The sequence below is a fragment of the Ahaetulla prasina genome, chromosome 3, assembly GCF_028640845.1.
Source record: "Ahaetulla prasina isolate Xishuangbanna chromosome 3, ASM2864084v1, whole genome shotgun sequence".
In the NCBI taxonomy this organism is placed as follows: domain Eukaryota; kingdom Metazoa; phylum Chordata; class Lepidosauria; order Squamata; family Colubridae; genus Ahaetulla; species Ahaetulla prasina.
Window position 1 is genome coordinate 126,141,273 of NC_080541.1, and position 25,269 is coordinate 126,166,541.

Genomic DNA, 25,269 nt, shown 5'->3' on the forward strand with positions numbered 1-25,269 from the left:
TTCTTGTCATTTGGACCTCTTACTCTGAGCTGCACCACCCGTAGCAACAGAACACAAAATTGCCTTATCATCTCTGTGGTCATTTTGTGAGTAAGCTCCTTAAGGCCAGGATCTAATATTTTCACTTATCTGCTTCTTCTATAAATACGTTTATCGGTGATCAGTATAATGTACTTATGTATCTCAGTGCATTCCTGCAGACTTGCATACACTCCCTCCTCACTTCCCTCTGGCAAATGTCTCTCTTCAGTTCTCTTCCCTCTTCCTTTCAGTCAGTGTGTTGTCCTGATTGCCCCTTGCCTGCCTTTTCTCATTCCTATTTAAGAATTTTCAGGGAGGCTTCACATAAAGAAAGAATACTTGACAGCCAGCCTCCTGTCAACACCCATTATCTCCAAGAATGCAGCCAACGTTCAGCAGCCCTCTTCATAACAAGTTACCAGTGGGGAGAAAAATGTCCACATGCTGGGAAGTTTCAAATGGGCTATTTGGATGGTCACTTCCTCAGAAGTGTGACTTTCACTGATCAATTGTGTGAGGGATATCGGAAGAACAGAGAGGACGGGAGGGGAAACTCTGACAGCCTCCTGTCAACACCCATTATCTCCAAGAATGCAGCCAACGTTCAGCAGCCCTCTTCATAACAAGTTACCAGTGGGGAGAAAAATGTCCACATGCTGGGAAGTTTCAAATGGGCTATTTGGATGGTCACTTCCTCAGAAGTGTGACTTTCACTGATCAATTGTGTGAGGGATATCGGAAGAACAGAGAGGACAGGGAGGGGAAACTCTGACAGCCTCCTGTCAACACCCATTATCTCCAAGAATGCAGCCAACGTTCAGCAGCCCTCTTCATAACAAGTTACCAGTGGGGAGAAAAATGTCCACATGCTGGGAAGTTTCAAATGGGCTATTTGGATGGTCACTTCCTCAGAAGTGTGACTTTCACTGATCAATTGTGTGAGGGATATCGGAAGAACAGAGAGGACGGGAGGGGAAACTCTGACAGCCTCCTGTCAACACCCATTATCTCCAAGAATGCAGCCAACGTTCAGCAGCCCTCTTCATAACAAGTTACCAGTGGGGAGAAAAATGTCCACATGCTGGGAAGTTTCAAATGGGCTATTTGGATGGTCACTTCCTCAGAAGTGTGACTCTCACTGATCAATTGTGTGAGGGATATCGGAAGAACAGAGAGGACAGGGAGGGGGAAACTCTGACAGCCCTCCCTCCTGTATGGGATAAAATAAGAGCTTGCTTTAGAGAGGAGGGTTTGTTTAGAAGGGTTTATAGCTACCCTTTAGACAGCTAGTTTGGCACCATGGCAGAAACCAGGTGCCTGTGAATTCTAGTGCTAGCTAACACACAAAAGTGGGTGACTTTGGGTCTGTCACTTTTTCTCAGCCTAGGAAGAAGACAATGGCAAGGCATTTCTGCCAAATGATTTTGTGGCATCAAATCATTTTCAACTCTTAGCTGTGACAGCTCGAAATTACAAAGCCCAAGCTGACAAACACCGTTCCCTTCAACCCCCTTTTCGCATTGGAGATAAAGTCTTTTTGTCTACTAAGTATCTAAGATTAAGGATACCCAGCAGAAATTCGGTCCAAAATTTTTGGGTCCTTTCCCCATTGTAAAAATTATTAATCCCGTTACCGTCAACTCAAGCTCCCTCGAATGTTGGGAAAATACACCGGTATTCCATACCAGCTTATTAAAACCTGCTAGACAGTCTGGTCTGAGACCTCAACCTGCCGCTCCCCACCCCTACCCTGAGCCCTCGGCTGATGGAATGCACGGAAACCCGGTGGGCACATCTCGACAAGGGCACGCCCCTTCTGCACCCAACCAGGTCTCCGTGCGCCCATAAGGTCCGCGGCACCCCTGGATAAGATCATGAATTAGGGGGCCTTATTGGCCACGGACCGTGCGTTGCACAGCATCAGCCGAGGCCCAGGCTCTGAGAGTCTTGACCATCCGGAAGCGGGAGAAGTCTGGGGGCTCGGGCGCGTCGCCTGCAAACATCGAGCGCCCCAAAGAACGATATGAGCCCCCACTTCCGTCATATCTGCCCCTCCACTTACCGTGCAAATAGAACCACCCTCAACCGACGGAACACAAAACCCCCGTGACCTCCGAACCTATAGACTTACCAGCGCCAGGAACTGGACCCCCAACGGGTTTCCCCCAACACCCGTCCTTACCCTCCCACCCCTTAAAAATGCCCTGTCTAAAAAACCCCAAAGGCTCCTCCTCTTCGCGTGCTACCTCTGTGGGTCCCAAGACCCGTCATAGAGGCCGCAAATAGCCTACTTTACTTTCATTTTCATTTTCAGCAAAATCTGCTCCCAGCAATTTAGCTCCTTGCAGCATGCAGCAGAGGCCCAGGCAAAACAGCTGAGAGTCAGGAGGCCAATCCAATAGACAATCAACTTGTGCTAATTAGGCTGTGCTGAAGCTGAAATGGGCTGTTTCTTCTTGCTGCTTGCTGCAAGGAGGTAAATTGCTAGGAGGCAGAGGCCAAAGGGTGGAGGCCAGTGGGTGGGTGGGGCTACATTCAGTGTATAAGACGCATCTAAATTTTCACCCCCTTTTAGGGGGCAAAAAGGTGCGTCTTATACTCCAAAAAATACAATAACTAGTGGTCCAGTATGGTTTGGAAGGGAGGGAGATAACTCTGTCCTTCTTTTCAGCAAGCAAAAAAAATCATCTCTATAATAGCTAGCAGTTTTGGGGACAGCCTGCCTAGCAACTCTCTGGATCGAACGAATTGCAACAATAGCTCTAGGTCTTTTATTTTTTTGTACAGTATGTTCACACACCCTTAAACAATGAACAAATCATTAACTTGCTACTATTGCACACCAGATCTCTCAGCTTGCTTCAAAGCACAATATCTGCTTGCTTTCTTTCATTTTTCTTGCAACACCAGTACAGATTGAACCAATATTTAATTTGTTGCTAGCCACAAGTTACTGCAAGGTCTTTGTGCCATAATTTACCTTGGGAGACAAAGCTGATGTGTCACTCCCTAAACAGCACAGGAATAAGAAATGTTTGAGATACTGTTAGATTTCTGAAAATTTAGGCAGACATTTGGATGTAGTGATAGATGACTTAAAAAAAAAAGGAGTGGAGCTGTAACCAATCATTAAGAACGTATTTTATACATGTAAGCTCCAAAACAGGCTGTATCAGTCAGTTCTGGAATTAGAAAATTAGAGGGCATCTCTAAAATAATTTAAATCCTGCCAATGTAGGAGCTCTTCTGCTGCAACATCTATGGTAAGTGACCAGATCATTCATCCTCTGTCAGATCAGATTAAGATGAATCCAACATTTTCCAAGACTGCTGAACAGTTTGTGCTGTTAGAAAGATCCTCTTGAAGAACCTTTCAAACCTTCTTTCTTGTCATTTGGACCTCTTACTCTGAGCTGCACCACCCGTAGCAACAGAACACAAAATGGCCTTATCATCTCTGTGGTCATTTTGTGAGTAAGCTCCTTAAGGCCAGGATCTAATATTTTCACTTATCTGCTTCTTCTATAAATACGTTTATCGGTGATCAGTATAATGTACTTATGTATCTCAGTGCATTCCTGCAGACTTGCATACACTCCCTCCCTCACTTCCCTCTGGCAAATGTCTCTCTTCAGTTCTCTTCCCTCTTCCTTTCAGTCAGTGTGTTGTCCTGATTGCCCCTTGCCTGCCTTTTCTCATTCCTATTTAAGAATTTTCAGGGAGGCTTCACATAAAGAAAGAATACTTGACAGCCAGCCTCCTGTCAACACCCATTATCTCCAAGAATGCAGCCAACGTTCAGCAGCCCTCTTCATAACAAGTTACCAGTGGGGAGAAAAATGTCCACATGCTGGGAAGTTTCAAATGGGCTATTTGGATGGTCACTTCCTCAGAAGTGTGACTTTCACTGATCAATTGTGTGAGGGATATCGGAAGAACAGAGAGGACGGGGAGGGGGAAACTCTGACAGCCCTCCCTCCTGTATGGGATAAAATAAGAGCTTGCTTTAGAGAGGAGGGTTTGTTTAGAAGGGTTTACAGCTCCCCTTTAGACAGCTAGTTTGGCACCATGGCAGAAACCAGGTGCCTGTGAATTCTAGTCCTAGCTAACACACAAAAGTGGGTGACTTTGGGTCTGTCACTTTTTCTCAGCCTAGGAAGAAGACAATGGCAAGGCATTTCTGCCAAATGATTTTGTGGCATCAAATCATTTTCAACTCTTAGCTGTCGCATAGATTTTCTCCATTACGATCTGTCCCTAACCTGGTCTGTCAAGTCTTCCAATGGTGCATTCATCAACACCATAACTGATTCCACCCATCTTGCTGATGGTCAGTTTCTTCTTCTCTTTCTTTCTACCTTTCCCAGCATTAGAGCCTTTGCCAGAGAGCTGGATCTTCCAATAACATGTCCAAAGTAAGATAATTTGAGCATGGTTGTTTGTTCATCACCATTTGTGCCTCTGAACCTCTGAAAACTGCAGGGACTCATCTGGGCAATTTCTACCAGTAGCAGTCAACAAAGACTTGGAAGCATGTATACACACACATTAGTCCTGGGTAACTAGGATATTACTTAATTGAAGCCTGGCGATTTTGGGACAATAAAAATATTTTTACTGAAAAAAATGGGACATGATTATAGATTGTCTGTACTAAATTAGATCTATTTCGGTTCCAGTTATCTTTTTAAGAATCTGCAATGCCATTTTGAATAATATTGTCTTCTGGTCAGGCATAAAATACCTTGAGCCAATTCCAAAAACGTAATGCGTATAAATTTTTCCCTTGGGATGCATTTTTGAAAATATATCCAAGTGGGTTTTAGTAATCTACTGTAAAGTCCATTTATTAATATGTCTAAGCTCATACCTGCCAATCAAGAGACTTAAACAGAGGCTTGAGTAAAATAGCATTTAATCTTGATCAAGCTTAAATGGTTAGCTGTTCCAAACACATAATGGTGCATACATACATGCAAGGAAGAACTACGAACTTATGACAGAAAGCGATGTCCTCTTATACCCAAAAAGTCATAAATCCTCAACTCTGGCATCTGCGTATTCTGGAATCTGGTTTGCATGTTCCCATAGTATAAGTCAGTGAATGTAAACTAACTTCTGGATTTACATCGGGTCACACAATAGTAAGGGTCAATGAATGTAATCTGACTTCTTTCTGTGGTGTTATCTTTTCCATTTGTCTTCTTAATTACCACTTGATTTCCTGGAGGATGACATACACGTTCTCAGCCAGAGTGGGGTGGGGAGAGATCAAATGATGGACTCTGACAATTTCCAGAGACTGTCATTGGTGGGATGAGGTATCAGTAACAATTCAGGAATTTAGTCAGTGTGACCTCCATAACCATCCATGAGGGCATATTTATGTTCTAACCACAAAAGGGCACAATATATATATGTCAGTGTTATGGGAAACAGATATTTACCATGTGCAGTTATACAAACAAGAGACCAAGACATCAAATAGCATTTAGCAAGTTTTCTCCTAATTCTAGTATTTTAGTATGTATGTTCCCTTCATTCCTCCCTTTTGAATTAATATGATGGTATGCATGCCATCATGATGAATAACCTTATTCTATTCAGCATATAAATGGGAGCATTCCTATGAGCATACATTCCAGCTTCTGCCCAGGTGGTCAGCCTTATACCTGAACTCTGGAGACCAGCAATCTTTCTCTGGTCTACTTCCTTATAAACAGGTACACAGGGTGGGCAGTATATATATAAAAAAATGCTTTATTCCAGTTGAGCCAATTCCAAAAACGTAATGCGTATAAATTTTTCCCTTGGGATGCATTTTTGAAAATATATCCAAGTGGGTTTTAGTAATCTACCATATAATCAACAGGTGGCAGCAGATTTAGTTAAAGTCAAGGGTATACTACAGCTTCTTCTGCTGCTTTTTAAAAAAGAGATAGAACCAATACTTGCAAGATAAAGTGAGCCACAAATTAACCAACCACATTTTACTTTAGCACACTGTACAAATTCAATGCATATGGTTAGTTTATAGCTGCGTGTATCTCAGAAATTTGGATGGCTGAAGTAAACTGCAGTTCTAGTGCAGTTAATCATAATTAAATATATCATGCTCACCTTGGCAGTAAAGTTCTTATCCAGCTTTCTGATATTACCTGGGCCCCTTAACCTTTCCCTTTCAGCTTGGAAGCAGAGATAGTCTAAAATATTTGTCTGCCTCCAAAGATTCAATGAGATATGAGAATTTTATGAGCTTCAGAGGAGGATAATTTTGCAAGATCCAATCTGGGTCAATCTTCGGGACCACAGGTTTAGTTTCCGCAGCTTTTAGACTTGTGCTGAAGCGCATCTTCAGGAAAAATCTCTCTCATTCTTGTGAGAGAAACGTTCCTTGAGGATGGGCTGAAACACAAATCCAAAAGCTTGGAAGGTTAAATCTCTGGTCCTAGTGACTGACCCAGATTGAATCCTACACCATTATCCTGGGACACATATATTTGCCTTCATTCATGAGGGCATTTTTCCTTCCTTCCTTCCTTCCTTCCTTCCTGCCTGCCTGCCTGCCTGCCTGCCTGCCTGCCTGCCTGCCTTCATTCATTCATTCATTCCCTCCTCAGATTGGAATATTGGGGCATTTAGTATTGGGTCAGAATGTATGGTGTAATTGTGTTTGGAAATGACCTTAGGAGACAGGTGGAAGAACTGCAAACTAGAGAAAAGACAGCTGAGTCCACAGAATGATTGGGGGTGTAGCAAACATCTCAGAAAGGACCTTTCCCAGAAACCTGAACTGTACAGGTAAGGGAAGAGTGATGTACCTTCAGATTTGCAAGATTCTGTGAATGTAACCATACAATAAAGACAATAAAAATCTCATAGGATTGCTACTTTGTGGAGATAAAAATAAAAACAGATCCCTTGAACCTCTAGAAGAAAGTCAGGACATAAATCCAGTGATGTAACTTAACATAATCTTCTCCACTGAAACATTGTAGATTTGTCTTTATGTATCTGAAACACTGCAAATACATGAGATTGTTGTGATAAATTACATGCAAAGCACTTTTAAAAGGCTCAAAACTGTTATACAAATGCTAACAAAGTGCATTGTTGCTTTTGCTTTGAAAGAACCTTGGATATTCCGGGGGCGGGGGCGGGGGGGGGAAAGAAGCCACCAAATGATTAAAGGATCACCAATACACAGGACTATTGCCTGGTTTTAAAAAGGAATGGATGAGAAAGACCATCCATCCTCCTATATTCTGTCTTTTTCACAGTATTTCATTGGAGCCCTCCTCCTTACTAAAACTGAGCTGGGTTCATCCATTTGACTTCAGCAGTTTCCATAGTAACAGCTCATTCAGCTGCAGCCCTTGACCATTTCCAAAACTAGCTTGCAAAACAGGGAGGAAAAGAGGTCACTAAACATCACGTGACCTTAATAGTCAGCCCTTGAAGTCTGGCAGCATGGTAATTGGCTACCCTCGTTGCTACCGGCTTCCCTAAAAAAAGGGAGTGAGTACATAGTGGCTCAGAATGAATGTGCTCTCTTGCACATCTCATAAATATGGATAATTCCATAAGGCAGAAAACTCATTAGCTCTGGATTGAGGTACACTATTTGCCTATGTGGCGTATTATGTTTAGAGACAAGTATATTATCATAAATGAGATATTGGTGAGAAAAGATAGGTCTTTTCGTCTTTCTGGAGAAATTGGAACCCTTTCAAGTGTCCTTTTCCCTTACCTCTTTCTGTTTTCTCTTCCATCACTAAAAATTTGGAAAAAGGCTTTCTCATTGTTTCCACACCACACTGAAACATTTTCAAAACATCCATGTTCTGTTTGTTGACCGGCCAGTGGCCGTGAACTTGGACTACATGGAGAGACACATGCCATTTCGCAAACTGAATTCAGATGGGTTCACTCCATCTCTTAAGAGATGCTAATCCCATAGACATCACAACAGATCTTTGGGGATCAAGGGCAGGTAGCTTCAGAGAGTTTTCCAGGGGAAAATTCTACTGTATATTCCCAGATTTGACACTTTTCTGGCTGATAGTTTTTTCCTGGCTTCCTTCTGGGCATTTGCAGCTGGCCATTTATTGAAAAGTGCCATCCTCTTACTCAGCAGATTAGTGATGTCATGTTCCTTCTGGTTTCACATCTGGAAGGGAAGTGCTTAGGAACAAGCAGACAAAGCATGTTTTCTAACACTTCCTTGGGGACCTGAACTTGATTCTTTAGTTGAAAGGCAAGTTTTGATACTCATTCATGTTCTGTCTCTTTTCCCCTCGAGCTGATTTGGAAGCTGTGCAAAACAAAAACGTTATACCTGGCAAAAAGAAGATGAGCTGGAACTAGTCAAAGGATTTTTTTAAAAGTGTGATCTCTCTTCGATATTCCCATTTGTGTTTATTTTGTAATAGACATACATCAAGGTATGGCAGTCAAGAAGCTGCAATCCAGGGGTGATATCTAAAAATTTTCCCTACTGGTTCTGTGGGCGTGGCTTAATTGGTGGGCATGGCTTGGTGGTCAGATCACTGGGTGGGCGTGGCCAATAACAATAAATAATAAAAATAATTAACGAAGTATACAAAACAATAAGAGGTGAAAAAAACCAACTTTCACACTTTACACACACACAACACAACACAACACAACTGACTCACACACAATGTAAAAGCAGCTGCACTTCACCCAAAATGGAGTTTAAAAGCCTGCTAGGATCAGGAAACTCCTCTGGAATCGCCAAAGGAAAAAAAGTTTTAAAGTCAGCTCCTCTGACGATCTCAGCTGAAGTTCCCTCATAGCAGCCCAGAACCTCTTAAAATAATTGTTTTAACATGTAGAAAATATGTTTTTTAAGGTTCTGGTGATGAGGAACTCAGCTGGGATGGCCAGAGGAGCCTTTTAAAGCCCGCCCCCCTTTCCTTTTTTCCCCCTTCGGCTGAAGAGTTTTTTTTAAAAAAAACTTTTAAAGTGTTCTGATGATCCCTGCTCAGCCCCGCGATCATCAGAGGTTTTTTTTTTTTTACTTTTAAAGATATGTTTTTGGCTGAAGAAAAACTTTTAAAAGTAAAAAAAAAACCCCTCTGCTGATGGTGCGGCTCAGCAGAGGCAGGGGGTGCGGGGCCAGGGATTTTTGCTACCGGTCCTCCGAACCAGCAGCTGCCATCGCTACCTAATCGGGGGAGCCGGTGCAAACCAGGAGCATTTAACCCCTGCTGCAATCCACTTTAAAGACATGCTGCACTTTCGCAGCTAGATACTTCAAAAGCTAAGCGCCTCTTTACCAGGGTCAAGACACAATTACCTGTGCAATGTTGATTCTTATCCAGACCTTTGAACATCATAGGAAGCCTATGTGTTTCTTAAAGACTAAACTAAATCTGATTCATGCATTTTTTCCCCCTTTTAATTTTTAAACACCACCCCTGTAGTGCAAGTCTCTTACCAATTTAGGTCATATCCATGTAAAAATCCATTTCTTTCAAATGTATATTATGAATATTAGAGTTGTCCATTGTTGTGGTCCACCAGCAGCCTACGGAGCTGGCAACCGAGTCAGACAGCGATGAGGCTGAGGAAGAACATGGGCCAGTCCTGGAAGCTGGGGAAGGCCCAGATGAGGGCTCTGCGTCGGAGGCAGATGTGGGGCCAGGGCCATCGGGGAGTGATGCGCCGACTCCAGAGCCTCCAGAAGCTGACAGTAGTGAGGCAGAGGAACAGCAGGACCCTGTTCCTAATGCACGCATGAGAAGAGCTGCCAGAAGGCAAGAGCAGCTAAAGCAAAGAGGATGACTCAGGAGTAGGGCCAAGAGATGATTGGCCCCTCCCATAAGGCTTAAAACAGACCAGCAACGGCGTTTGGCCTCTTTGCTGGAAAACAACGTTGATAGCTTCATCTCGTTGCATTTGTTTTGAATCAATGTCTTCTGAACTTTTGCCAAGAAAGGCCTTTGGCAGTTTGCCTAATTGGACCAAGGTTGGTGATAAGGCTGAGGAGTTGTGTTGGGAGGAATTTGCTTTAATTTAGTTTGGACTACGCTGAGAATGAAGTAATTCTCAGCTGTTCAAATAAAATTTGTTTGTTTTTACATTGACTGAGTTTCCTACAACCTACTTGGGCCTGGGTCACAACATCAATAAGGAAAGACAATCTGTCTTTCAATGGAGAGACTGGGAAATCTGATAGGATGTTGCAACTGCTCTCTTGTACAAGCATTGACTAGAAGGCAACAGGTAAGGCTGTTTGCTGCTTTTCCACTTAACAGTAAAAGGGTTTCTTCTGCCTTAATCTGCATTTTGCAGAAGGTGGGTTTCTGTAAAATAAAGCATTGGAGAAAACTACCTCCAGTTTTCTATTCTAAAAATGCCTAAGGTTCTACTTTACACTCCAGATGATTCTGATAACTAAATATGATGACCAGCAACTTGTTTTGCCATCTTCCCCTTTCTTTTTTGAAATAATGATAAAAGATGTAGAGCCCAGTGGCATTCCTGGATCTTATTTAATGGAATAAAAGAATAACAGAGTTGGAAGGGACTTTGAGGTCTTCTAGTCCAACTCCATGCTCAAACAGGACACCCTACAGCAGGGGAGAATTCTGGGAGTTGAAGTCCACAAGTCTTAAAGTTGCCAAGTTTGGACACCCCTGCCCCACAGTATACTATTTCAGACAAATGGTTGTCCAATCTCTTCTTAAAAACCACAAGTATTGGAGAATCTATAACTTCTGGAGGCAAGTTGTTTCACTGATTAATTGTTATAACTGTCAGGAAGTTTATCCTTAGTTTTAGGTAGGTTCTCTCCTTGATTAGTTTCCATCCATTGCTTCTTGTTCTGTCTTCAGGTGCTTTGGAGAATATGCTGATCCCCTTCTTTATGGCAGAGCCCTTAGATATTGGAACACTACGATCATGTCACCTTAGTCCTTCTTTTCATTAAACTTGACATACCCAATTCCTGCAATCATTATTTGTATATTTTGTCCTCCAGTCCCCTAATCATCTTTGTTGCTGTTCTCTGCACTCTTTCTTTTTTATATCACGGCGACCAAAACTGGATGCAATATTCCAGGTGTGATTTTACCAAGTCATTATAAAGTAGTATTAGCCCTTCATATGTTCTTCATTCTATCTCTTTATTAATACAGCCTAGGACTGCTTTGGCTTTTTTGGCAGCTGCAACACAGTGCTGGCTTATAGTTAAGTGATTGTCCATTAGATTGTCACAGATATTACTATTCTATACCCATGCATTTGGTTTCTTTTTTTCTTTGCTCCAAATACATAGGTGTCCTTCCATAACAACTCCCTTTTTCATCCTTTATGGCTTCCAAGCCCCCATTCCATCTATTATTATTTCTTAATATTATATACACAAAAATGAGAAATACAGCTGCCAGATCTTTAGCTTGTGTTGTCTTTCATATGCATCAAGTTCTGCCCAAGAACCTAAGTTGTTCTAATATACAGTGACAATGTAGTATATGTGTAGATCCAAGCAGTGTGGCCTTTTATAATTGACAGGTGGAAAATTTATCGATATGCATATTTACTAAATGCCAACAAGATTTTTGATATGGCATCCAGTGTGCCAATAACCACTGGGATTATGGCATAAATGACCGGTTTATGCCATAATCGTTCAGTTTCAATTTTCAGATCTTGATATTTTGTGATCTTCTCTAATTTTTTGTCATCTATTCTACAATTCCTTTGTGAACCAAGACTTTGTCAGTCTATCTTCAGAAATCTCACAATATTTTAATCTGCTCATTTTCAACTACTTTTTTGACTATATGTTCCCACTAATTTTTTTCATTACTGGTACATGATACTTTTTACAGACATTCCAGTGAATTATTTGATGTTATGTAGTTGTTTATAATCAGTTAAGGCAGTTGAACCCAATTGCTGCATTTGATCATGTGAGATAGCATTTGTTAATCTAAAAAGTAGACCCTCCACCCGTGGGAAAATGCTAAGAGAAGCATTGCAAAGTTTCTGTTCAGCCATGGATAACTAGATGAAGGTTTTAACCTATTGTATCTCGTAGAGTTATCACTCTGGGAAGAAAATGACCTATAAGAAAACAAGTGACATATAATGCATTAAATAAGTATGTAGCATGGAGGGATGTAAATGCAGTTGTACAAGGATCACTCCTTTTGTTGGCCTCACATAGTGTTCTTTCCATATTTACTCCCTTTACTAAAACTCTCTTGCACAGAGCACTGTAAGCTTTAATCTAAAAATATTGATTGGTTGCTGAAATTAAGCAACAACCACCTATGTATGAATATGTTTATTTTGTATGAATAAACATATAAAATGCACTGTGTGTTAGATTTAAAATGCAAACCACTTGAAATATGGAAGTTTATGTAAAATAAACAAGTGGGTCATAATTCCTTACCTAAAACAGAGAAACAGAATGACTGGGGGAGAGGGAGGGAACAGTGGCAGCAGGAGTGACTTCTGACTTCCTGCCAGCTTCCCCATTGAGTTTCCTTGTGGGAACCTGGCAGGGAGCATCAACAAATCTTCCTTCCCCTCCCTTATCCCCATTTTATTAAACAAATTCTCTTGAAGGGATTTTTTCAGATTACAAATACCTAATAAGCAGTTTTCAAAGGAATTATAGTGCTTTTAGATATTTCTATTCTTCACCTACACTATTTGTCCTTTATATTGAGATTCACATTTTTATTAGATGGACTATATGTCTCAGGATTACTGATAGGTGATGATGTGACCAAGGCCCAAGTAGTGATTACTAAACACAATTCAGTCCTCAACAAACTTATTTTATTAAAGCAGCTGAGAATTAATTCATTTTCAGCTTAATCCAAAACAAAATCCTTAATAACCAGTCCATTGGCCTTATCACCAACCTTTGATGTCTTTGGAAACCTGCCAAAGGCTTTTCTTGGCAAAACCCCCACAAAGTTCAAGAGACATTGAGAAGAAGCACGGAAATCAACATTGCTTTTCTACAAAGAACCCAAGTGCTCGTTGCTGCCCTTTTAAGCCTTATGGGAATGGCCAATCGTCTTCTGCCCTTACTCCCAAGTTGTCCTTTTTTCTTCAGCTGCTCTTGCCTTTTGGCAACTCTTCGCATGCGCGCACTAGGAACAGGCTCCTATTCCTCTGCCGCTCTGCTCTGCCTCTGGAGGCTTTGGAGTCCGCACATCGCTCCCAGATGGCCCTGGCCCCATCTCTGCCTCCAATACAGAGCCCTCGTCCGGACCTTCCCCTGACTCCAGGACTGGCCCATTGTCCTCCCCAGCCTCCTCACTGTCTGACTCTGTTGCCAGGTCCGCGGGCTGCTGGCAGACCACAACAGGTGATCAGGTTTCTCAGAGTCATAGTGATGTCGCACACATGCTGCATGTTTTCTACTTATAGCAGGAAGGAGGAACTGGCCGCTGCATGTATTACCATAAGATGCCTTTAAAGGAAACTCTGCTAACTATATGTCAACATATTTAAATCCAAAAGACATAATAGGAAGAAGACCTCAGCCATTCTTCTTTTTGCCCAGATGCTGAATACATGAAGCAAGATATGAGCATATCTTGGCTTGTAATCTTTTGTTAAGAAAGGCAGTTCCTCTGTCCTTTGTCATCTTTTGCCAAGCAAGCTTTCTACCATCTAGAAGGACCTATTTTACCAGCATTCTACACACTGATGCCAGATTTCAAGTAAACTTCCATCATTCCAGCCAGCACCTGACGGCATAGCAGATTAAGATGGTCCTATCCCATCTCCATTCTGGCTGGAGAAAATTTGACCGAACCTACAAAACATTTTCTCATTCCAAATGATGCCTTATGCCTTTCTAATCCATGAGCAGCTCTAATTCTTATTCACAAATACATTTATCTGGGACAGATGTATCTTAAAGGCCATCTTCTATATCAGATCTGGGCATTTTATGGCCCGTTGGTCACATCCAGCCCATGGGTTGTTTCTCTCTGGCCGCCATGGTGGTGGCAGTGAAGGTGTCAGTGTTGGACCAATGTCAGCAGCATTGGGGGCAAGGTATCAGCATCAGGGATGAGGTGGTCAGGGTGGGGATTGGGCAAGAGTGGCAGAGTCAATGGCTGCTCTCCACAAGTCTGTGTCTCATGTGGTCTCTTGGGAAAATTAATTGCCCATCTGTTCTACATGAACTTCATATGATTTATGATCTTCTTCTGAGGCATTTATAGAGAAGAGGAATGATAAAGAGAAGGGCTTTTCTGGGTTAGCACTTCAGCTGTGGATAATACCTAAGATCTATTTGCTTTCAGCTATCACCGTATATTTTTAAATTTAAAGTAAAACATTCTTCTGGGCTTTGGCCAAACTGCTGAGTCATCATTATCTTACCCTCCATGTATAAAAAAATTACTGAGACATGCATATTTCCCAATGTGAATCTGTCTCTACATTTTTTGTTTTGCTAATGCTACTTCAGATACTGGCTGTAACTTTTTAAAAAAGAAAAATTAAATCTAACCTATTCTTGCTTTATTGCTACACTAAGAATGAAAGGTTGAACATAGGGACACACGTTTTATCAATAAATAAACTGTGCTAGGAGAACAAAATTATCTTTTAATTTAGCTTCGGCGTCTTCCAATTTTTACTCCCAGTGTTGGTGTAAGGCCCCTGAAGTCTGTTTGGGCTATTTAATGAAGTGCATAAATACACCAGAAAGGCATATCAGGTTTTATATTAACTGTAGATTTGATAATGAAAGATATTACGAAGAGTAGGCGATAATGTTCATGATCCATAGTTGGATTTGTTTGTTGTTTAATTGTAGAATTATTAGTTCATCTCTCCTGAAAATCTAAGCAAGGAGATGAAAGGTAAGAACCTTGTTTGAATTTAACTCAGGGAGGGCACTTCCAGAATGGCACGAATGAAGGCAAATATACATGTTCCAGGATAACGTTGGCGGATTCAATCTGGGATAGTCACCAGAACCAGAATTTTAGTCTTCTGAGCTTTTGGATTCATTCTGGAGCCCATCCTCAGGGAACTTCTTTCGCACCAAAATGCGTTCTTTGAGGATGGGGTCAAGACAGCACAAGTCCAAAAGCCCAGAAGACTAAGCAATGATTTGAATGAAAACAAAAAAACTTACTAAGCATACAGAGTGAAAGAAGTTCACCTCTTATGAACTATGAGAAAGTCCGGGGTGGTGGTGGCGGGGAAACCTTTAAGCTAGCAAGCTGCGCGTCTTTGGGCTCAGTTCATGTCCATTGCACTAACATGTTCCCATAACCACTTCTTTCCTGCCATGACCTAATGATATTGCCTTTGTCTCATCCCCCAACTCATAGCTGAGGCAACTTAATCCCATCTTAGCTTTGCCAATGTTACAATACTGTAGGGTGTTTCCACTTCACCCAACATCATTATTACCACTTGGCTATGATATGGTGTGCTTTATCAACAAGGGTTGCTTCCATGGAAGCTTGGGCTCTGGCTAGCATATCTAAGACACCTACACTAGTTTCAAAGAAGTATATTCAGGAATAACACTTAACTGGCTCATTTGAAACCCTTACTTTAGAGCTTCCTTATAAACATGGATTAGTGCTATTTTCAAATAGCTTAAGACTTCATTTAAAGAATAGATCTAACATTATATAATATAATATAACAACAGAGTTGGAAGGGACCTTGGAGGCCTTCTAGTCCAACCCCCTGCCCAGGCAGGAAACCCTACACCATCTCAGACAGATGGTTATCCAACATTTTCTTAAAAATTTCCAGTGTTGGAGCATCCACAACTTCTGCAGGCAAGTCGTTCCACTTATTAATTGTTCTAACTGTCAGGAAATTTCTCCTTAGTTGTAAGTTGCTTCTCTCCTTGATTAGTTTCCACCCATTGCTTCTTGTTCTACCCTCAGGTGCTTTGGAGAACAGCCCGACTCCCTCTTCTTTGTGGCAACCCCTGAGATATTGGAACACTGCTATCATGTCTCCCCTAGTCCTTCTTTTTATTAAACTAGACATACTCAGTTCCTGCAACCGTTCTTCATATGTTTTAGCCTCCAGTCCCCTAATCATCTTTGTTGCTCTTCTCTGCACTCTTTCTAGAGTCTCAGCATCTTCTTTACATCGCGGCGACCAAAACTGAATGCAGTATTCCAAGTGTGGCCTTACCAAGGCATTATAAAGCGGCACTATCACTTCATGTGATCTTGATTCTATCCCTCTGTTTATGCAGCCCAGAACTGTGTTGGCCTTTTTGGCAGCTGCTGCACACTGCTGGCTCATATCTAAATGGTTATCCACTAGTACTCCAAGATTCCTCTCACAGGTACTACTATTGAGCAAGGTACCACATATACGGTGCCTGTGCATATATTTTTTTGCCTAAATGTAGAACCTTACTTTTTTCACTGTTGAATTTCATTCTTTTGAGAGATCATTAGCTCTGTGCGATTCAGATTAATTTAAACTGGGAAAGAGGATCTTGGGATGCATTGGAGGTATTCTGTTACTTACAAGGAGTTTCATGTGGCTGTTACTTTTACTGTTTTTTATTACTTTATGATGCTTGCTTAGTAAGGTGCGTTAGTTACTCTTTCTCTCATTTGTTCTTTATTCATTGGTTCCTCCCAATACTGTATGCCTCTTTAATGTGCCTGTTTACCTGTTAACCAGGCTTTTTTAAAATATGAGTTTAGCACTCATTCAGAAGAGGTGTTTGGAAATAGTCCAACTCACAGGTCAAGGTGCAGGGGGACCTATTATGCAATTTGACAAGTGGCTCAGCCTGCTGTTCCAACGCCATCTAAACTTCCCCAATTCTGTCCTACCACACAATACAAAGATTGGTGATTATATTCCCCCAGCATGTAACACTAAATGGGAAAGAACATGAAGCTGGGAGAATCCATCAACCACTTAACTTAAATAACACCACTCAATAATCTTATTCCTTTGGCAGAATAGGGATTAATAATGGGAGCAACAGAAATATACCAAAGCTCTGAAACAAGAGAACAGCACATTAACCCATCTGGTTGGTATTGCCTGATGACTGCCTTATTGTAACAGCTGCAGATCAGCAAATGTATAATGTATAAAAAACACAAAAAAATTACAAAACAGCTTCCATTTGCTTGCCAACCACTTTTCTTTTTTCTTCGCTGCTTGCTTTTGAGATCATTATAGTCCACCTTCATCTAAGTACCTTGTGAAAAGAAAGAAGTTCCACCATACTCAAGAAATAAAGATAGATGTCTTCCCAGGAACTTTTGTAAAGATTCAGACAAAGAAGAAAATATTAAAATTAACAACAATGGACTCCAGGATGCTCCTCTTCCTTTGAAACAATGATGGCCATAGTCAAAATGCAGTCTTACTCATTAAAATAATACTCTCATCAGTGTAAAGCATGGAGTGGCACCCACAGATATTCAGTTAGGCACTTACTGGTATTATCTGGAGTGTTAATTGTGGATGCTCCTGCTGTGCTCCCCTCTGATGTCACTTTAATGCTATAAACTATTGCAGACACTCAACATGTCTTGCATAGAAACCTTCATGTGTACAACTGTATGTTTCTTGAATTCAGAAGACCAGTAGAAGAAAGCTTTTTTCACAAACAGCAGAGTCAAATGAAAGAAGAAACAATGATGGACGTACCATATTGGACAGCTTTAAAACAGGGTTAGACAAATTCAGAGGTGGATTACTCTCAGGGATCACTAATCATGGTGGGTATGCTGTCTTTGGGATCAGAAACAGTTTCCTTTTTAATATCAGCTAAAGGGATCAACAATGCAAGAGTTTTGTACTACATCTCAACTAGATTATGACTCTACCAAAGGATTTAGCTATTATGGCAACAAACAGTGAACTTGATGGACGGTGGATATGAGCCTGCAAAGGTACTTTCTGTTTCTCAAAGAAAATCTTATGAGGTATAACTGACCTGCAGCAGAGTCTTTGTGAGTGTACAGGTTCATTAAAGTATCCACAACTATTAACTATTGAGTTCAGCTCCAAGCTGGGTCCTCTGGTATGTAATCATAAGCCATGGCTTTTTTCTGTATGGAACAAAGCCAAGGCTGTTCCTGACCTTGTTTTGATACTTTGGTAAGTCAGGTGGTTGGACAAATAGGGTCACTGAAAATAAGATGAGCAATATCAGTGCGTCCAGTGAACCACCAAAACATGTAGGAATAAAACAAATGTTTTAAAACAATTGGCCCAGTAGGAACCAAGAATGGTCAGTGCCCTTTAGGACCCACAAATGATGTAGCTGGAAAAACAAAACAGCTGAACCAGCAGGTGGCCAGTTATGCTGCCTTGTTTATATCCCTTTCAGCTCACAATATCCTGGAAGAGGAACGGCCTGCCAAGCTAGAAATCTGAACAGCAATGTTTCCTCTTAATAATAATGCAGTTATTTATTGCACATTATTCTACATGAAGTGTACACTCCAGGATAAGATGTATTCCAGATCTGATACATACATCGTGGCAGTTTCCAAAGTGTTGTTGCGGTAACTTACTGCATTGCTGAGCAGCCAAGTGCCTTGGAGGTTTACAAAAGAAATGCAAAATCAAGATATTCATGATAAAGTCACAAAACCAAAATTAGTAAAGCAAGGAAAATGGACGAAAGCTAATCAACAGTTAAACTTTGTTCCAAAAGATTCACTTTGCTTAGAGGACACTTAGGCAAACCAGAGAGAAAGCCAGGTCCAGAAGTGTTCTAATTGTATACTTGCTCCTAGGAGAGAGTAATCCTTCTCAGAAGAGATAGATCTACCTCTTCTTGGAAATTATGGCCTCTAGCCATGAGCATCATCTCTGTTAAAAACAGATGTTGAGGCAGAAGTCTAAGGCCCCATGCTATGCATTAGCAATAACTATCTCACATATTTCTTCATTGGGGTTATTTTGTGGGTATAAGATAAGTGACCATGGCTGTCTGGAGGGGAGGCAAAAAAAATCAGGATAGTGATTGTGACCACAGGATCAAAGCTCTGCCTTCTTTTTACATGCATTACACATGCAAGGCATATAAACAAGGGGAAGGATTTTGATCACATACTGTATTCACCTCCAACCTCCAACCTCTCTTCATGGATGCCCAGAATTATTTTCTCAAAAGAACAATTCTGTGAGGTAGGTTGAGTTGAAAGAAAGTAAATGGTCCAAAGTCAGAAGAATAACCTAAATGCAGAAAAAATGGTTTGTTTTTTTTACTTTGTTACCCCATTTTATGGGAGAGCATTAGAGGTAAAAGTTAAAGGAAGATGTGACATTGTTAGGATAATATATCTTAACAATTGCTCTTTGGAGTAAAAAACAAATATTGGGTGTTCATATTCATCATTTTTTTCCAACTCTCTAAAAGAGTTGACTACACTAACAGGGCAGATAGAGGGCAAAAGCTCTGATATAGGTACATTTGAAAGCATACAAGTAGGTCTACTATAGCTTTTCATCCCTCTTTACCTCAGGTTATAGACATATCTTCTGTTCTACGATCAACCATGGAGCCTTCAAGTTTCCTGTAAGTCCATGGATGATGGCTTTGCAGTCTAACACTTTGGAAAGCAACAGATCAAAAAAGCCTTTTTGGAAAAAGAAATATACATTTGTCATATCATGTTTACAACATTCCTTCCTAGCCATATTTGAAAATGACTTTCATATTCATAAGGCTTTTCTGAATAGGACGTGGCTCTTTGTTATATACAACCACCCGGTATTCGCCAACTCCCTGATCTCCGGACTTTCCGACACGAGCTGAAAACATGGCTGTTTCATCGCGCAAGACTGGCCTGATAGTTTTAATTGGGAATTTTAAATGGGTTTTAAGGAGTAGCCTAAATTTAAATATTTCATTTTAAATTATTTTAATGTTTGTAATATTGTTTTTTTATATGGCTGTAAACCACCCTGAGTCCTTCGGGAGAAGGGCGGTCTAGAAATATAAATAAATAATAAATAATAATAATAATAACTCCCATATCTGGCCATATCCTGATTTATTTATCTCATTCTTAAATGATGATGCTGAGAACTAGATCTGATAATACACAGTTCCCTTGGGCAAGGCCTGACTGGCATCCAAATCCTCTAGACAGGGATCAACTTGAACATATTTTGCTGCCTGTGACAAGTGGACCATCTCCCATTCCCCCTACAGAGGAAAGAGGCGAATTGGACACGAAATCCTCATTAGTGACATGACAGGGTCCTCTGAAGGCAGGTTCCTACTTTATACAATGCTCAGTAAGAACAAGGAGAATGGCTGGGATATTCAGAAGCAGTGCCTGGAGGTTGGTGCATAAAAGAGAGGAGAAAGACAGAGAAAATCCCTCATTTTATCTAATATAGGTAGAACACATATGGGAATGAATGATCTTCTGGGTCTTTTTCCCAATCTACACTAATAGGATGTTGATTATTTAAGATAGGCCACCCATTTGGCTTCACCCATCATGATTGTTTCCTATTCAGCTCTGGAATTATGTCACATGCTTGTGATTCTTGGGCCACTGTTTATCTGCGCATGTGCTAAATGGTAATCTGAAAAAGAACGGGCTATTCTGAAAACAAAACACAAGACCCCTCCTTGGAAAAACCTCAGTACACAGTGACTTAATTGTTTGAATTGCATGCATGAGCAGATTTTTGAGACAGAGATTAAACCCAACTATAAAAACTGTTTGTTTTTAAACTCCCCTCCATTTCTCCTGTTCTTTGCTAATCTTAAATTCCAACTTGGCACAAGCCCTGCTCAGAATGGAGGTTACATAAAAGGGCTTACGAAAGCAGAATAACATGGTCTTGCCAGGCTGGTAAGGCCAGTTTGAACAGAGGAAAACACATACTTCATTGTTTTGAACCTGGTCCTAATTGGAGGCGTTTGTTCGGAAGCACTGAACGTGCCATTGAAGAGAATGTGACAAAAGAGAGCAACAGAGTGGCACATGGTCAGTGCAGTCCTCTGCACACATGGGAGCCCATTGTTCTCTGAATGGAAAAAGAAAAGAGATCTGAGTGATGAAAAGAAGTGGTAATGATGAGAGATGACAATTCTATGCATGGGAACAGAATTTTTAGTATAGAAGATCTAGGGGTGCTTTCCATCGTTCCTGAACTAAAATGTCCAACTCTTCTGAACAGTATTGTTTTGTTTTGTTTTGTTTGACCATCTAGCTCATGAATTGTAACTCTGGGCAGCTGACAGAGTAAAAATTTAATTAAATAAAATAAACATTAAAGATAAGGGTCAATTTTGTGTACTGGTGAAGGTACCGGCTTAGAAACCAGGGAACTGTGAGTTCTAGTCCCATTTTAGGCATGAAAGATGGCTGGGAGACTTTGGGCCAGGTACTCTTTTTCAGCCAAACCTACCTCATAGGGTTGTTGTGGAGTGAAAAAGAGGAAGAGGAAGGAGTATTATCTATGTGTGCCACCTTGTAAGATATTAAAAGTGGGATAAAAATCTAATAAATATACATATAACTGAAAACACAATATATACTGACAAATCAAAGCCATAGTCATCTTAAATCACTTACCACAGGGACTTATCCAACCTCCTAGTGCAAAGCCAAAAACATAAGGAAAAAGTAAGTTTTCATAGTCTTACGGTTGGTCAACAGTAGCTGGGTTGTTCAAAACTTTGTGGGGCTAGATTTGCTATTCTGAAGGACAAGTAGCACTACAGAGAAGGCATATGCAATTGTTGTATGTGATTTGAAGTAAATATTGTTTTCCTGTCGCTGAAAAACTAGTGAACATAGAGTATCATGAGCTTTGTGGGCTTCTTCTTAACACAGTAGTGCACATATAAGTTCATTTCTCTGCGTTTGAATAAACAGTTTTCTATTCTGAAGATGTTTTGATAAAAAAATATAGTAGGATTTAATTGATATTTCATATTTGGACAGCAGAAGGCTGCTAGATTTTAACTTTTGGTGCAATAGTATTCCAGATGGGTTTTGAACTAAAGATCAGAATTATATCACCCTGTTTTCTGCAGATTTTGTCTTAAAGTTACAAGGCATATCATTTCATATTTTCCTTAAGATCAGTGCACTTTTTTTCTTGTCAAAGTAACTATTAGAATAATCAAATGGAGAGCAAATAGAAATGTTGCAGAGTGAGGGACATCTAAATGAAATCCGGAAATGTATTCACACAATGTGGTTTGTTTGTGGCATAATATGCTATGTGAAAGCAGATAACTGCAGTTCATTTTATAAACCACTTTAGGACTTAGAAGAATCATTTTAAAATTGATTCTGTCAATTTTATGTCAACTGAACTCATTTGCTAAATTATATTATATTTTGTTTTTAAAAAGTAGAATGGATGAACGAATGGATAAATAGGCAGGAAAAAAATATGACTGTGACTGAATCATTGAAAAAATGCCATATTGTATATAACTACAAATGTGTATTGTATAATTGTGCTTTGTATAAAAAAAATGCAGGAAAGGTACTGAGAATTCCTCTAGACCTGTATTTCATGTAAATATATGTGGATTCTTCAGAAGTGTGTATCAGGGAACAGCTATAGAAATGATGAATGAATGAATGAATGAATGAATGAATGAATGTTGGGTGCTTGGAGGTGTTGAGTGAATGTATTTCAACTGTGCTATAATAACAGTTTGTGAGGTTGATCTTGAGAACAATCATACTAGATTAAGTCAAATGTAGTCAGGATTTTGCTTCATACAATAGTCAATTGGTTGCTTTTGTTAATTCACAACTAACAAAAGTTTGAACCCAGTATTGAATATTCAGAGGTATTATTTTGATTTGGAAATGATGCTATCAGAAATTATTAGGAGGATTTCTATAAACTGATCTATCTGTCCTGTTCTGCACCTGTTGTTACTGGAAATAGCTAAACAATCAATTAGAATAGAGCTGGAAGGGACTTTGGAGGTCTTCTAGTCCAACCCTCTGCTCAAGCAGGAAATCTTATACCATTTCAGACAGGTGGCTGTCCAGTCTTTTCTTAAAAATCTCCAGTGATGAAACACCTACAACTTCTGAAGGCAAGCTGTTCCACTGGTTAATTGTTCTCATTGTTAGGAAGTTTCTAGTCTAGCCCAATTCTTCCAACCGTTCTTCATATGTTTTTGTCTCCAAGCCTTTAATCATCTTAAATTGCTCTTCTTTGCAATTTTCAACATCTTTTTTTGTAATGTGGTGACCAAAACTGGATGCAATAGTCCAGGTGTGGCCTTACTAAGGATTTGTAAGGTGATACTAATACTTCATGTGATTTTGATTCTATGCCTCTGTTTCTACAACCAAGGATTGTATTAGCTTTTTTGGCTGCTGCTGCACACTGCAGACTCGTGTTTAAGTGATTGTCCACTAGGACTCTAAGTCCCTCTCACAGTTACTGTTTTTGAGCCAGGTTCAGTGGGTTGCTACCAGAGGCTCCGCCCACCCACCCGGATGTCTCTGCACATGCACAGAAGTGTCGCGTGTGAGCGCATGCACGCCCATGAGCAAACCGGTAGCGGTCGAAATTCAAACCCACTACTGGCCAGGTTTCTCCTAATCTGTACCTTTTTTTTTTCCTGCCTAGGTGTAAAACTTTGCTTTTCTCCATATTAAATTTCATGTTGTTGGACAGGGCCCATTGTTCAAGTCTGTCAAGATCGTTTTTTAATCCTGAGCTTGAATTAGGAAAACTTTGTCATTCTGATACAGTACATCAGAACCATAATTTCTGGTTTGTTCTTCTCTTAGTAAGCCAGGATCATGCACCAGAATTTGTTCTTAGTTCTGGCTCACATTAAATTCAAACAGGTAAACCGATTCTGATCTTAAAGCCCCATTAGTTTCTCAAAAGTATGACATGTGCTACTATTGCCAATAACTGAAAAATAATTGGATGTATGATTACTTCAGATTAGTTCAGGTTTGCAGAGTTCCTAGTTTTTATATATGGTTTGTTCTCCTTAAATAAAATTCTATTCAACTCATGTGTTCTTTGTTAGAATTCCTTCTGCACTTCTGTTTTTATTCTTCCTAACAGCAGACAACAAAAACATAGGATGAAGGTTGAATATAAATAGTTGATGTTTGAGTTAACACACTAAATGAGTCTTTATTATTCTTAATGGTAATAGTAGAGTACTGTAGAGTATATAATAGTAGAGTACTGTATAGACAGTCCTCTGCTTACAAAATTATGAGTTCTGAACTTTCACCACTACGAACAAACCTTTCATTTCATTTCATTTCATTTATTAAATTTCTATACCGCCCTGCACGGTGAAATAAAAAAGTCTTGAGCTCGCGACGGAAGGTCCGGAGGTCGGGGAGTAATCGTAACCCCGAAGGAAGCTCATTCCAAAGGGTGGGTGCCCCCACAGAGAAGGCTCTCCTCCTGGGGGTCGCCAGCCGGCATTGTTTGGCTGACGGCACTCTGAGGAGACCCTCTCTGTGGGAGCACACAGGTCGGTGGGAGGCTATCGGTGGCTATCGGTGGCAGCAGGCAGTCCCGTAAATAACCCGGTCCATCCACAGTTCCAAACTAGAGAATCCCAGAAGGAAGGAGAAGGTGGGAGAAGGTAGAAAAGAGTTAGTTTATACTGTGGCACCACACACCTATTCTTGGCAGCACAACTGCACTTTGGGAGTGCTTGATTATATGTCATTTTAGACATGCCCCCTTCTGGTGTTTGCTGATCTCCTGGTTTTTAGTTGTGGTATTCTTCTTTTTTAGACACTCATCCTTCCGTAGTGATGGTGAATTATAGCATGTCTGGAGTAAAACCTAAACACCACTTATGCAAGGTAAGGATGGGATCATGCGTGTATTTTATACTTGGTTGGATTTCTGAACAGCCTAATAGATCATAACCTGTTTGTAAGTAGAGGAATGTCCCTATAGGTAGTCCACAATTTTTAACCATAACTGAGGCCAACATTTCCATTGCTAAGCAAGATGATTATTGAATGAGACATGCCCTATTTTACTAACTTTTTTGCCACAGTTGAGTGAATCATTGCAGTTGTTAAGTGAGACATGTAGTTATTAAGCAAATCTGGTTTCCCCCATTGACTTTGTTTGTTGGAAGCTGTCTGGAAAGGTTACAGTGATCCCATGATCCTGGGACAGATTCATAAATGCATGCCAAGTGCCCAGATTTTGATTATGTGACCAATGGGGATGCTACAACTGTCATAAATGTGAACACTAGTCATAAGTCACTTTTTC

General features: G+C 40.5%; 1 long non-coding RNA gene across 1 annotated transcript in view; it reads left to right on the forward strand.

The window, feature by feature from the left end:
* Positions 1-24,840, forward strand: part of LOC131196230 (uncharacterized) — a 38,844-nt gene extending 14,004 nt beyond the window's left edge. The window contains exon 3 of the long non-coding RNA XR_009154673.1: positions 24,775-24,840. This is a non-coding gene — a long non-coding RNA (uncharacterized LOC131196230). The remainder of the gene's footprint in view (positions 1-24,774) is intronic.
* Positions 24,841-25,269: the final 429 nt, after the last annotated feature.